Source organism: Ixodes scapularis, unplaced genomic scaffold, assembly GCF_016920785.2.
Source record: "Ixodes scapularis isolate PalLabHiFi unplaced genomic scaffold, ASM1692078v2 PGA_scaffold10__122_contigs__length_95168666, whole genome shotgun sequence".
In the NCBI taxonomy this organism is placed as follows: domain Eukaryota; kingdom Metazoa; phylum Arthropoda; class Arachnida; order Ixodida; family Ixodidae; genus Ixodes; species Ixodes scapularis.
This window is the reverse complement of record NW_024609836.1, coordinates 27,514,932-27,530,971: the sequence shown is the minus strand read 5'-3', so window position 1 is coordinate 27,530,971 and position 16,040 is coordinate 27,514,932. Positions and strand designations below refer to the sequence as shown.

At 46.8% G+C, this 16,040-nt stretch overlaps 1 pseudogene; it reads left to right on the top strand.

Annotated features, from left to right (window-relative positions):
- The first annotated feature begins 2,764 nt into the window (after nt 1–2,764).
- Nucleotides 2,765–4,562, top strand: LOC120850340 (annotated as a pseudogene).
- The last annotated feature ends 11,478 nt before the right edge of the window (nt 4,563–16,040 follow it).

Sequence of the window (16,040 nt, the reverse complement as noted above, 5' to 3'; positions counted from 1 at the left end):
TCTAAATGCAAACCATAGCGCAGTCCGCAAAATACGGTAGTCTATAGTGATGGTATCATACTCCAGACAGACGAAAGGAAACCATATTTGGTCTTCTGTTTTCTTTATTTTTTCATTCGATTTAAAATTTACCGCATATTCGATGACACGTGCGAGCTTCACTAATTATCTCTACCGTAAAGAGCTTTTCTAATCATTCACATGTCCACTGAAGAAGAAGAAATTTATCCCAGGAAGTACTGTTATATATTTTAATGCTGGACCACATGCACCGACAACCAACCAAATATCGAGCGGAAATCAAACAAAAATAATGCTCCCGTTTTTTTCGAAGGGTATTTGCAATGTTCATTGCAGATATGTTCTTCATAACAAATCGACTTGCAATTTTAGTACAAAAATACACACGCGATTTCACTTTTTTTATATATGTGAAACTTTTTCTCGTCTTCCGGTTTGAAATTGATTTTCCTTTTCCTTTCACGCGTGGGCTTCATTTATGCAGTCACGCAAAAAAAGGGTCTCTTGCCCGAAATTGAACCCCCTATCCTCACAGTAAATTAATGAACCATCATAAATATTTTCTTGAAATAATTTTCTATTTTCTAGAAATGATCCGGCGGTGGCCCAGCGAACCTTGGCGATTAACAAAGCAATACAAATTACTAGACTTTAAAACAGCGTTTGAACTAAAAATCGTTACTCACAGACAACTTCTGTTACAAAAATATTTTACGAAGCAAGTAATATTTCTACCCACGAGTATCAACCTATGCTGCAAGTGGTACAATACCAGTTTCGATTTCCTTTTCTGGGAAATCAGACGTTCCTTAGTGCCTGTGACGTGGTTTCGGTCGTTTCGCGTCTGCTGGGTATAGTTTACGAGCAATGCGCACATGCGACAAAGAAATCAACTCGAAACGAAGAAGCCCCTCGCGCCTTGACCATCAAAGAAAAGTGACACCAGGGGTTACCATTGGTTTTACTACATCTCCCTTGCGTATCGAGTGGAACCGTCAGATACTGAGGTTAATGACTGACCAGACGTTTCCCCTCTCTCCCACAGGGGGACCATGGACGGATTTCGATCACCGCCCCTGCCCTTCCCCGCACGCAGGAATCTACGCTTCCTAATGGAATTGGTCGGGAGTGCCCGACATGATTTGTAGGGCGATAATGTTCCACCCGGACTCCGAGACACTTTCTTTGCTTCTGCTCCTTTGTGTTGACGACACTACACGCGACGTCGGTTGCGATCTCTCCCCTCGCGCGTTGGTAGTGGGCGCTGGTCAAGCCACCGCAACATTGAGCGGCCACCCATGAAGCGACATTTTATTGTTGCCTCATCTTTTTATTTTTTCTCCAATATCATTATAGACGTTTTGTATTGTGCGGTTTGTGCGGCGGGAGATGTTGAGACAAAAAGAGGGTAAGGCATGTGCATTTTATCCGCGGAACAGCGTAACCGTGCCGCACGTCCAAAACAATCGTTCACTCTTTCTTTTCTTTTTTACGCTGTGCAAAAGAGACATTCGCTAGTCATCTTGTTGGCACTCACAATTGGTTAGCTCGTGTTCATAATAAAACTTCGGTAACTGGCTCCCTCAGAACAAGATAACTTAAATAGATGCGACCACCTCACGGTAAGGAAGTGGACGTGAAGCGAAAAACGCAGTGATAAATAATTGGTGAATACTGTAGTTATCATCGCTATCACTTTCGTTCTGTTCTGCACCCGAAGTATCGGGCTGCCTATGGACGTTTTCTGATTCCTGTCGCTCTCAGTCACGTGAGTTCCGTATCTGGTATGCGGGACGAAAAGATAATAAAGCGGTTCAACATGAAATATGCGATAAAATATAGGTGAGGCAAAACAAGAATGTGTGACAATCACGGCTTTTTCGTAAACAACTTTCAGCGGCGTAGAGGTATCACTACGATGTTTTACCGCATACCAGAAAGGACGACATTCAAGATGACTAAGCCCTTGTGGAAAAGGTGTATATAAACACGTGCCTACATCTGGCACTTGTGCGGCTGTTTAGGCCCAAACATTGCCAAGAGAAAACCGACCAACCAGAAGTTAAGCCTAAATCCTGCACTTGTTCGGAAATTTATAAACAAAGTTACCAAGGCATGGGAACAACCATACGATGTGGACGGCTTACGTTTTTCGCTTCTTCTGTATACTCAGTTGATGTTCAGCAAATGCCTCCTTCCAACAGTGGATTCAAGTTCTGCAGATCTACTCGCAAAACCTGCCACAGCGGCGGGAAAACTGCCAGTCATCAACAAGAACACGCCACTTCGTCTCCCACCGGATACGCCCACCATCCTGCCAAAAACGTTCGAGAGGCCAGCCTCATCATCAGCGACATCAGCGGCGCTACACGATAAGAGGGACCGGCCCATCGCCTACACTTTCACTGGGCATGGGAACAACCATACGATGCGGACGGCTTACGTTTTTCGCTTCTTCTGTACTCAGTTGATGTTCAGCAAATGGCTCCTTCCAACAGTGGATTCAAGTTCTGCAGATCTACTCGCAAAACCTGCCACAGCGGCGGGTAAACTGCCAGTCATCAACAAGAACACGCCACTTCGTCTCCCACCGGATACGCCCACCATCCTGCCAAAAACGTTCGAGAGGCCAGCATCATCATCAGCGACATCAGCGGCACCACACGACAAGAGGGACCGGCCCATCGCCTACACTTTCACTGGGCATGGGAACAACCATACGATGCGGACGGCTCACGTTTTTCGCTTCTTCTGTACTCAGTTGATGTTCAGCAAATGCCTCCTTCCAACAGGGGATTCAAGTTCTGCAGATCTACTCGCAAAACCTGCCACAGCGGCGGGAAAACTGCCAGTCATCAACAAGAACACGCCACTTCGTCTCCCACCGGATACGCCCACCATCCTGCCAAAAACGTTCGAGAGGCCAGCCTCATCATCAGCGACATCAGCGGCGCCACACGATAAGAGGGACCGGCCCATCGCCTACACTTTCACTGGGCATGGGAACAACCATACGATGCGGACGGCTTACGTTTTTCGCTTCTTCTGTACTCAGTTGATGTTCAGCAAATGGCTCCTTCCAACAGTGGATTCAAGTTCTGGAGATCTACTCGCAAAACCTGCCACAGCGGCGGGTAAACTGCCAGTCATCAACAAGAACACGCCACTTCGTCTCCCACCGGATACGCCCACCATCCTGCCAAAAACGTTCGAGAGGCCAGCATCATCATCAGCGACATCAGCGGCACCACACGACAAGAGGGACCGGCCCATCGCCTACACTTTCACTGGGCATGGGAACAACCATACGATGCTTTAAAAACAAATACCTCCGACTTGCATAACAATATCAACATTTATGAGACGTTTCGTCTCCTATACGGGAGACATCATCAGTGCGGCCTGGGAACACCCGACTAGCTACCAGAAATCCAACGCCTCTTCTTGAGGCGTTGGATTTCTGGTAGCTAGTCGGGTGTTCCCAGGCCGCACTGATGATGTCTCCCGTACAGGAGACGAAACGTCTCATAAATGTTGATATTGTTATGCATGTCGGAGGTATTTGTTTTTAATCATGAATCCCGGCTTTTGGAACATTTTTGCAACCATACGATGCGGACGGCTTACGTTTTTCGCTTCTTCTGTACGGAGGCTAGTAACATCGATTCTTTGTACACTAAGAAATCAAGCGACTTTTTTCTTTTGGTGTTCCCATGCCCACCTGAGTTGTTCTTGATCGTCGGTCAGAGTATAGATGATGTTAAATTGCTGATGCTATGCGGGGACGTCGAGGTAAACCACGGTCCAGATACGCGTAACAAGCAGCTTGATGAAATGTACTAACTGCTTCAAGATGGTCAATCTAAACTACTAATGGTTGTAAATGAAATCTCATCTCCAACCGACTCCAGAATGTGGAAACTAAGACTAATGCTCTTCATAGACTGGATTGTGAAGTACGCACTACACATCAGGTTCTAGAAGAATTTAAAAAAGAAAATGCATTCTTGCGTGCTAGACTTGACGACCTTGAAGATCGGTCTCGGCGAGACAATCTGATCTTTCATGGCATAGATGACTCGCCCTCAGAGACCTGGGTCCAATCTGAGCAAAAAGTACACTCGCTGCTTTCTAATGTCCCTGAGCTGAGCATTTCTGATGAGGGAATCACTCGCGCGCACCGACTTGGGACGTTTTCTCGAAATAAGTGACGACCAGTAATAGTAAAATTTGTTTCATCCAAAACTAGAGAGAGCATCCTCTTAGCAAAAGCTAAACTGAAAACATGGAACGTCTCCGTCAATGAAGACTTCGCGCCAGCCACACGTTGTGCGCGCAAGAAGTTGTTTGATTTCGCAAAATCTCAGAGTCCCGATAGTATATTTAAGATAAGGTACAACAGGCTTCACCTAAACAAGAAGTGTTACGCCTGCTGCTGTACGAGTGACGAAGTTTATGAAATTTCTAGTGCTACCAGTGCTACTAATAGACGTGCCGAGTCACTCCAATCGCAACACGTGCAAGAATCAGCAACGTCATAACAATTGTGCACTCTTCCAGTCAAAGATTCCACGGTAAAAAATGTTTCTGTTTTCTTTACTAATATCCGAAGCGTAATAAAGAAACGCGATGAATTGTGCTCCGCTCTTGATTCTGTTTCTGCCGACATCATTGTGTTGACCGAAACATGGCTCTCTAGTAAAGTACGTAACGATGAACTTTTTTTTTTTGTGATAAGCAGTACAAAGTCTATCGGCATGATAGGGATTCGCGGACGGGCGGAGGCGTGCTCTTCGTCTCACCCTACGATGGATTAAAGGCAAAAGCTACGAATCACCAGATCCAATCACGAGCCACTTGGAAATCGCCTGGTATTTCGCTGCGATGAACGTTACTGAGTGACTCATCAATTTTACATTGCAAAGGAAGCCACGACATACAGGCTCTTCGCTGTGTCGAAGCTATAGAAATGATGCAGCGCATTTTGATTAGGAGCATTATTCGTCCATCCTTAATCAATGTTAAGCATGTCATAGTTTAGCGTGGAACGTGATTGGACCCGGAGGCCTGTAGCTTTGGCCTTTAGTCCATCGTAGGATGAGACGAAGTATAGTTGCAGTTGCTGATTCCATTGAGTCATCTCATATTTACCTAGCATCTAGCTTAGAAATTGTATGCGTACGTTTCCAACTAAGTCACAAAAACATTGTTGTCTGTGCATGTTACCGCCCACCTAACTTTACTATGAATTTTGTGGAGTTATTACATGACACACTTAGCAGGAATGTATCAAGGTTTCCCAACTCGCAGCTATTTATTTTTGGCGATTTTAACTACCCAAATATTAACTGGTCACAAGATATTCCTATTTGCGTGCCTTATTAGGCATCACTGCAACCAGCAGTGATGCCTAATTCTGTAACTTGTCTAGCAATTTGCACCCAAAGTTGGCTTATGAAAACCGAACTACCAGAAGCGAAACGTAATTTGACATGTCATCGAAAACTGATAACCAAAAAATCCAGACAACCATAGAACCAGGCAGTGAAGCCTAACTCCGGCGCTTGTTAAACAGTTTAGCGCTAAAATAGTCAGTTTCTTGCTAAAGAATATCAGGTTTGTCTATACCTTTGCTTTTTAGGTATGTCAGTGCCCTAGATTGTCAGAGAAAAACCAAATTTTGACTCAAAGAACTCTGTTAGTTGGGGCCGTGTGATCAACTCCGACCTACGTCCAATGTCCGAAGAAATGAGCCGTCAGAAGCAATCATGTGACTCTAACGAGTCCCATATGACTTTCCCGGGAAAATTTCGGGATGCAGCAAACGGTAAAGTGCTCATTTGTTTTGGGGGCGAACCGCACGTACCGTCCGCTTCCCTACTTCCAGTTAGAGGGAACGGGGGAGCAATGCACAAAGGGAGGTGAGTATATTTGAAGAGAAGTTTTGTTTGATCAGACTCGAGGGAAGAACGAAACCCTGATCATATTCTCAAAACTAACTAGGTATTGATATTAGAGCATACAATTGTGTTTAATGCCACCCCCAATCACACAATTTTGTTCGTCCGTCCTCCGTCCTTCTGTCCGTGCATTTTATTCTACATTTTACGGGGAGAGGGATTTCACGGAGGTCACGTGACATATACACCTAAAGGAAATTGACGGCAGGTGACCATATGCGTGAATTCAATTTCCCCGCAACATTTAGTGTGCAATTTACGTCATGCGGCCGAAACATCAATTCAATTTCCCCGCTAAAAATAGTGTGAACTTGATTTCACGTGACTTATACACCAATTCAGTATCGCAGATAAATTTAGCGGGAAAAGTAACATGTTACGATTTAGGCACCAATCCAGTTTCCTCGCCAAATATAGAAGGGGAAGTTGACAATTCAGTTTCTGAGTTGTCGGTGTCACGTCGATGTCACGACTATGCAATTCAGTTTCCCCGCAAAATATAGCAAGAAAATATGAGCCACGCAACAAACCAACTTCCTCACCCCCATTCCTCTCCTCTGCTCCCCTTTGATTTTCTCCCCATCGTTTTTATTCTCCCATGCTAGGAGGTGGGAGCGAGGGTAACGGGGATTGGGAGGACACCCTAAGAGCAACATCGCTTATGGTTAATATAGGAGCTGCTAGGAGTCCTAGCAACACCTATAATGACCATCGACGATGTTGCTCCCAGGGTCACTCCCCATCTCTCTCTCCCCCTCCCTCCCCATGTACCTCCAATTTTACAGCGCAGCTCTTAAGGGCCCGATTCCGGGTTGAGCGGCGTCACCGTCGCCTTCTCCGTCGCCGTCGGCGTAACCGCACGTTGCATTATGGGACGTTTCCCATAAGGACGTAACATGTGACGTTACGTGTTATGTCACGAGGGTCACGAGTGAGGTCACGAGGGTGACGCCACGTGTGACGGCTCCCTCGGGACGTCACACGGGCATACTTTTCCCTCCGTACACTTCCCTCCTCCTCCTCAAGAGCTGCGCTCTAATTCGGCAGTACGGAAAATTGTAAACGTCTTTCATTTTTCTACTCCTCCCCCACTTCCTCCTCCCTCTCCATATCTCGCCGCCCATCTCCCTATGAAGCCCTTCCTCCCCCCTCTTTGGTCATATGAAACAACAATTTAGTTTCACCACTAAATTTAACGGGAATATATACTTCATGTTACGCAAATATTCTGTCCCCATGACTCTTTGATCCCTTCCATCTCCCCCTCTTTCAATTCATCTCCTGACCCTCCTGTAGTACCCCCCCCCCCTCCTCATCTGCCCTCCTCCAACTCCCATTCTGGCTCCCTTCCCCTCGCTCGCCGTCCTTCCTCCATCACACCCCCCTTCTTCTCCCCATTCTTTCCCCCTCCTACGGTGTCCTACCACCCCCTTCCCAATTGCCGTTCTTCTTTTTTCCCTCTACCTGGGCACGTGACACATCAATTCAGTTTCTCTAAAATTGACGCATGTGTAGGCTCTTCACTATCGCAACGACTGTGTAACATCTTCCAAAAAATCGAAAAAATCGCCCTAAGAACAGCACTTCACGCATTATAGGACTTTGAAGATAAAGGTACCTATACGTGTAGATATCTCTGTTCAGCAAGTTACATCTGGAGCATGAAGAATATTACAATCCGATCTTTCGGTTCAAGGCCTCGACAGGCTTTGTGGACCGACTGGTATCAGCCAGCATTTGAAGAAGTTCAACTTCGTACCTTTTAAAGAGATGATGCTTGCTCCAGATCACCCGACACAGCATATTTTATGCTGTAGTTCAGCCTGCATTGGCCTCTTCAGCTATACTTATTAATAAATGCTTATAGAATTCAACTTTTGCGTTGGTGAATCTCACCATAGTTTTATGCCTAATCAAATAAAACCCCACATCAGCAATTCAATCGTCAGAATCGAACGCTCGCACGCCTTTCGGGGTGAATATTTAATTATCCTCAAATTAAAAACGCACGTAATCTTTAATTTTTTTTTTTTTTTTTTTTTGCTAGAAAAGATTTTGCTAACAGCGAAAGCCTAGTGGTGAGACGACCGGCGATGTGTCTACCGCTTTGTCGAGGGCGCGTGCCTACAGCCGACACCTTCCACAAAGCAAGGCCGTCATGCTTAAGCTTGCTGCGGCATCTATTGAAGTCTATGCGTGAGGCACATATTAGACACGGGTGTTGCGCGTGAGCGTTCGGCTGGGACTGGTGTTGAAACGGTAAGCATACGAATCCCTTGTCTAGAAAGGCTCAGATGCTCTACTGGGAACGCTAGAAACGTGACGTCAGATGAAATATGAGGCAATATTTGACCATTTAAATAATTATAAATATTTTGCTGCTTACCATTAGATTGTGTTACAGCTACGAAACATTTAGAAATGCGCATACATTTTGTTTTTAAGGAATGAACATGCGGAGTGTATTGCCAAAGGAATGCGTGTTGTTTCTGCATATTTTTTTCGGGATGCGTAGTGTGGCGACATTTCTTTGTGAAAAACAAGTTGTACGATGAGCTGGGTGAGTTCATCCCCCGTTACGTTATTTCGTTGTAGGGTATAGATTCGAGCTATAAAACACAAATACAGAATAATACATATCGAAGAGTTATCAGTACTATTGCTCATGAAGCGATTTATAAAGAGTAAAAAAAAAAAAAAAAAACGGAAAATGCGTGCTGTAGTAATATTGACTGCTGAAAAATTGGGGTCGTACGTTACATTGTTAAATCAGTACACCTATACCACGAGTGGTTTTAAAATAAGGTTAAGGAAAGAACGCACTTTTAAACATAATCAAGCTTTTGTCCTTTCGAAAGTTTATACCAATGATAAGGACAACCAAGATCTTATTACGTTTCCTTCTATTATAGTAAGCTTCGAGAAACGCTTTTTGTCCTAGATACAGCAAAACCTGCAAAATATAAAATGAAAACATGGTGCCTCAAGTTTCAGCTGTAATCGAATTTGCGCTATTTTAATATTTCTCTTATTTTGCTCCTTGGGTGTTTAGTTTTTGCTCTATGCTAACAAAGCATGCTTAGTTAGTAGTGTATTTTGAAGCCTGTTGTATCGCCAGGTACTGCGTACGAGCAGCCTGTGCTTTTGCAGGTCTGTGTACCTATATGGCGTAAAAGATTCGAAATAAAAATTAGTAGTACTAAAAAAGATACGGGGGAGTTAAAGGTTGTTTCTAACTAGCTACTCGACGTTTAATGGTGTAATATAAAATAAAATTAAACTCACGCGAGCAAAAATAAAAGCTCGATATTTTGCGGTTTATTGGTTGCTTGCGCGACCTGCACGCTATACAACATGTGACGTCACTCCACTCGAGAGCACGGGAAAATTTGAATCTTATGTTTGGCATCATCTTCATTTGCCGTTTTCGCAATGGCTATTTTAAATTAAAAGATGTCGAAAAGCATGAAGGGGAAGAGTAACGTCCGAATGTTCCGAAAATGTTTCTAGTTTGGGTACCTCCTTAGTGACGACACGTAGTTACAGAGAGCTTAAAAACCGAAGGGTGTGGCTTATTATATTCACCGCTTCGTGATTGTTTCTTCAGCGTTTTTATCTGCTAATGCAGCATTCTCATTGGCTGCGGAGTTATAATGAGATGCGCGGAATTAGCCACGCCTTACTTTTTTCTTTTTTTTTACGGTGTCGGTGACCGTAGGAAGTTTTGCTACGGCGCCGAACCTGCACTTCCTACTAACTTCTAGACCGTTTCTCCGTTCGTGGGGAGAGGTCTTCCACTGTCGGCCCCTATTTGTCCATCGCGGGAATCGGGCCGCGAAGCGTAAGCTTGCTCCTTCCAAAAGTCGGACGGATCCGTGTCGTGGAAAGTTTCGTACCGGCGCGCACTTAACGAAGCGACGGGTGCACTTTGGTTAATTACGAGAGCAGGGTCGGCTAACGAGAGGACAGAAGTGAGCGAGGCAGCGATCGTTCTTTCGCGTCGCTTCACCCAGGGAGGTGAACCCCCTGACTGCAGCACGGAGACGACCGCGTAGGGAACGAAGTTAGGCTTGTACAACTCGGGACAAGCTTCCCGGAACAAAAAGGATTGAAAGAGGAAAAGGGACGGAGGAGATCGGGAAGAAAGAATTTATCGTTTTCTCGGCAGACCTTTCATATCTAAATGAGAGAGATTTTGTTTTGTGCCTCGAGCGGAGGGCGGAGTGCCCTGGAGACGACGTACGGGTGTCGGCACGCTCTTGAAAGAAAGAGGGTAAGCAGTTATGCAAATTTACGCGCGTGCTTTAGCTCCGTCGGAAATGGCCATCGGGCTCTTTGCGCGAAAATCACGCACGCTGTTTTAAGTATTCGTAAACTATTTATTACCTTTCTACCACTTGTTCGTTTTATTATTTATTCAAGGTGGGGTTGAAACCACGCACGCGGTTCCGAGTATTAGTAGATCACTAAATATTTATATCCATCTCTCTTTTTTTTTTATTATTTACGGTGGGGAGACTTCGAAAGCGCGAAATATTAGAGCCGGAGTCCCACTGCTGACACTTGAGTTAAAAGACAGTCTGTACACAATGTCTGAGGCAAGTTGCTTTCTTGTCTGACTTTCCCGTCACATCGGTCACATACAAGACTGTTTTTATACATGTCTGAAGCATACATGAGTAGAAAGAAAACCTGCTTTGAACATCATCAAAGCATGTTCAAAGCATGTTTGATGCTTTGAACATGCTTTGGGTTGTGTCCGCATGTAAATCTGTCCTCATGTCTGCAGCGACCTTCGTGTCTTTCTCATGATGTAGGAAAAGCGGAACTGTGACTTTATGCGAAGAGCAAGTCGACTACTTCTTGCGCGGGAGTTCAGGTGACGACAACGACGCCGAGCTGATTGCCTGATTAAAAAAAAAAAATAGTGGGTAGACCTTGAGGCCTCTAGCATTAAGCTTCTCCCACCATCTTTTCAATCGAAGCCAATTGCACCATTGACGATAAAGAGGCAGTCGACAGGATCGTGTGCAGAGCAACAAGAACATAGTTTAATGGACGTCGGCGGTATTTATCAGATAGCGCCGATGGCACTGCGCATGACTAGTGCCTTGTCATGCGAGGCGTTGTACATGATAGGCCCCGATATATCTCTTCACGGGTAACAAAGTACAATGTACAAGTTCATGCCACTTGATTGAAGTCAGAGTCATAATGGAGACGGTTGGGAGGCTTCACCGTGCGAGTCGACTTCCTGGCTTGTGACCCTGACTTGCATCGCCTGAAGGTTGCTGTTGGCGTGACGGTGCTAAGGGCTGCGTCTTCGTAGCAGTGGCCAGGTTTCTGTTGGTCGTAGGTGCTGCACCGCCGTTTGGAGTTTCCTGGATCTGCGACGTCGCCTCGTTGCTCGGGATCAACTCTGTCTGGACTGGAAGCTCAGTGCCATTCTCGTCTGGACCGGGCGTACTCCAGTCGTCGTCGTCACTCGCTTCCGCATAGTGCTCTCTGGTATGTAGCAGGTGCTGCCGGTTCCGTCTCAGCATTCGGTGATCATCTGTCAACACACGGTAAGACCTGGGAGCGGCCGTGTCAACCACCTTGGCTTTCCGCGACCATGCAGTGTCTCTATTTCTCACGACGTCCCCTTGAGCTAACGGTGGTAGTGGTTGCCCTTTCCAAATTTGAACGTGTTTCTTTACTGTAGTGGCTGTTACTTCGCCAAAGTCCGGAATGTTAGTCCGAAGACGTCTGCCTTGAAGAAGCTCCCACGGAGATCGGCCATCTTCTAGTGGCGAAGAGGGGTAGGCCAGCAGGCCTAACCAGAAGTAGTCCCTGGATTCTTCATTTTTCTTTAGAATGCGCTTGACAATCTGCACACCTTTTTCTGCGAGTCCGTTAGACTGAGGGTAGTGGGGGCTGGACGTGACGTGTTTGAAGTCATACCTCTTCGAGAAAGCGGAGAACTCGTGGCTGGAAAACTGCGGTCCATTGTCGGTGCAGACTCCGAGCGGTATGCCGTACCTTGCGAACATGGAGCTGAGTGCCGCAATTGTGGTTCTTGCGCTTGTGTTCGTCAGCTTCTCGACCTCTGGGAAATTGGAAAGTGCGTCAAACGCAACGAGGTATGAGTTTCCTCCAAAAACAAAGATGTCAACCCCAACCCTGCACCATGCACAGCTCGAAAGTAGCGCATTAGTAGTGGTTGTACTGGTTGCTTGTAAGAGAACTTTCTACATGTGGAGCAGTTCTGTAAGCTCAGGGTGATGTCGCCGCTGAGACCCGACCAAAAAACAAGGCGTCGTGCCCTTTCTTTGCATTTCTGTAAACCGAGATGACCGGCGTGAATTCTTTGTAGGATTTCTCGTCGCATGCTTCTCGGTACGAACACTTTTGTTCCCTTAACGAGTATTCCGTTCACCACAGATAGTTCCGATGCAAAAGGCTTGCGTTCACCTTGGAGTGGCTGGCCAGCTGACAGGCTGCTGATGCTTGACTGCACGTAGTTGTCCCGAGCAGTCTCTTCAGCCAGTTTTTCTTGCGTTGCTTCCGTCACCATGCATGGATCCCAGGAGCTGAATCGCGTGTACTTCCACGTCGTCTGTGGCACCAGCCTTGTCGACCTGACCGACGGGAGACGCCCGTGACAGCATGTCTGCCAAGACTAGGTGCTTCCCTGGAACATACTGCAGGACATAGTCGTATTTGAGAAGTCTTAAAAAAAATCTTTCTAAACGAGGCGGCATGTCACAAATTCCTTTCATTGCAACAGACAGGAGCGGCTTGTGGTCCGTTTCAATGACGACCTTCTGCCCGTAAACAAACTAGTGAAATTTGTCGCAACCAAACAAAATGCTAAGCGCCTCTTTTTCAATTTGTGCGTAACGTTGTTCCACTTGCGTTAGCGCTCGGGATGCGTAAGCCACTGGTCGCCAGTGACCGCCGTGACACTGCAAAAGCGCCGCACAGACGCCGTCTTTCGATGCGTCACACGTTATCTTCGTCTCCTTTCGAGGATCGAAGATTGCTAATACGGGTGCTGTACTAAGAATCTGCGTGATGCTGTTCCACTCGCTCGCATGTTTCTTGGTCCACTCAAACACCGAATGAGTCTTGATAAGCGCTCGCAACAACCCCGTTCTTTCAGACAGGTGAGGCACATATTTTCCGAAGTAGTTAATCACCCCCAGCATACGCTGAATGTCTGTTTTGTTCGTTGGCACCGGCATTTCCAGCAGGCCTTGCACCAGCTTTGGGTTGGGCGAGATACCCTTCGCTCCGATTATGTCACCCATGAACTGTATTTCCGTTAGGCCGAACTTACATTTCTGTGCGTTAAATGTTTAACCATCCTTTTCAGCCGCTTTCAACTCTGACACTAGGCGGTCATCATGCCCTTGCCGCGTCGCGCCCCACACCAGAATGTCGTCAATATACACGTGCACGCCAGGTAGACAGTCGAACACTTGACTTAGTGCCCTTTGGAAAACTTTTGGCGCCGACGAGATACCAAAAGGCAGCCGGAGGTAACGGTATTTGCCAAAGGGAGTTGCTAAAGTACATATTTCCGACGTTTTCGCGTCCAGTGGTATCTGGTGGAATCCAGAGTTTGCGTCTAGGCAGCTAAAGTAGACTGCGCCCGCAAGTTCCCCTTCTATGTCTTCCCGCTTCGGAAGCTGGTAGTGCTGCCTCTTCACATGCTCGTTAATTCTTCTTGGGTCCATGCAGACCCGAAGTCTGCCATCTTTTTTCTTGACCAAAACCAAAGGGCTTACCCAATCGGTGAAGAGTCTTCTCGTTTGATGATTCCCGCTTGCTCCATTCTTTGGAGCTCCTCGCGAAGAGGCTGACGGAGGGACAGGGGCACCCTCCGGGCTGCTTGGACGGCGGGAGCGGCACCAGGCTGCAGGACCATGCTGTAGGGTTGTTTCAGGCAGCCTAATCCAACGAAAAGGTGCCTGAAATCTTTGGTAGCCCTGTACTCCTCCGAAGTTCCGATGGCGTCCACATTGCGCTGTACAATTCCTAATGCTTCGCTTGCGTCCAGTCCCAGTATGGCCTGGAGACCATCTTTCACGACAAAGAACTTCACACTCTTAGCGGCCTTTCCGACGGATACCTTCTGGCACGTCGTTTCAAAGTTTCTTATCACTCCTCCTGTGCACGCTCGCAGGACAGAGCTACTGGGCTTCAACGTTTCTGGCGCTCGCAGCTTTTTGCATGAAAAAGTAGCAGGCTGAGTTGAGAACCGGGGTCAACTTAAGAAAGACTTCTCGAGCAGAAACTAGAGCTTTGATGATCCAATCGTGTTTTCCGTTTTCGCCGCCTATCTCCAGAGCGTCAAAGCCATCGTCATCGTTGACGTCATGTCTGCTTACTTCACCAGCTACGGTCGAGCTAGGACAGCAAATCGCGAAGTGATTAAGCTTCCGGCATGAGTTGCATTTTTTCCCGTAGGCGGGACACCGTCTGACTTCGTGTCGCCGATTGCATTTTCCGCAGCGTTATTGCTTTTTGTCTTTTTGGTCCGCCTTGCTGCGTTGCGGTGCCGCTTGTTGTGAGATAGCATCAATACGGTTGGCCGCCTTGTTCCAGACTTGGTTTCGTTCCGCCAGAGTTTCCGCTACTTTGCACATTTCTTCTGCCTTTAGCAACGTTAGACCCTTCTCGGGAAGCATTTTCTCGTGAAGCTTCGAATCATTCGTGCCGAACACGATCTGGTCTCTGATCATTGAATCATGCCATTCTCCAAGATTGCACTGGGCGGCTAGTTTTTCAGGTCTCGAATAAACTTTTCAACTGTTTCTCCCTCGTCTTGCGCTCTTGAGCGAAATACCTAGCGTTCATGCACTTCATTGCTCACCTCGGCGAAGTATGCTTCAAACTTTCTGACGAGAGTTGCGTAGTCGTCCTGGTCTTCCCCGTCCTCAAACTTGAAGTTGTTGAAGACGTCGAGTGCTTCGTCACCGGCAACGCTCAGCAGAACTGCAGCTTTTGCAGCTTCACTTCATGGACGTTCTTTCGATGCCGTAGTTTTCAGGAACAGCTCGAACTTCTGCTTGAAGCGCTTCCAGTTTTCGAAGAGGTTGCCCAACAGTTTTAAGGGCTCCGGCGTTTTGAGCAGATCCATCGTCGTCACTGCGTCGTCCGACTACGCTTGGACCCGCACCGGCCACTTCTGACACCATGTACCATTGATGATAAAGAGGCAGTCGGCAGGATCGTGTGCAGAGCAACGAGAACATAGTTTAATGGACGTCGGCGGTATTTTTCACATAGCGCCGTGCGCACTGCGCATGACAAGTGCCTTGTCATGCGAGGCGTTGTACATGATAAGCCCCGATACACCAATCAGAGCTTAGCGTCGTTCTGTCGTCCACGTAACTCCCGTGAAAAAAGCGTATGACTTGCTCTCCCTATAGTGCACACAGTGTCGACGTTTTCTGAGCTACGAGTGTCCAGCATCCTCATCGTCTGACGCTGTCCCGATAGTGGCAGTCGGGTCCGGTTCTGCGACGCACTGAGGCCGCACGCAGCTATCGACATTGTGTGCGCCGTTAAAGGAGTCTCAAAAGACGCAAGAACACGCAGAGCGTAAATTTGGGACGCGCCAAAACACGGCGGCGGCACCGGGAAGGCAGACTTGTCCCGTCGCAGCGCCAAGATACGACATGACTTCGCATTTTATTTCCTGGAAAATTAGGAAGTTTCAGGTAAAAAAAGACGTAACGTCAAGCTCTTTTTTTCTCAGTATTGGTCACGCGCACGGACAAATGCTTTACATTTTCCTATAAATAAACGATCTTAAAACCAAACGAAAACATCATTCAGCACATTTGAGGGATCGCTACGCTCTTGAAAATATCAGGAAGTTTTAGAAAATAGTATGCAAAGCTTTTGCGTATACGCAAAGGATATCGTCGTCGCCACAGCGCACGCACCGAACGCTGACTCCGGTTTGCGATTTGCGTGCGCTATTTTTCGGAAATTCTATGCGTACGCAAGCCATTGCGGTTTTACAAGGAGGATTCGTAATGTGAAGTTGGCTAGAGCCAAGACGAG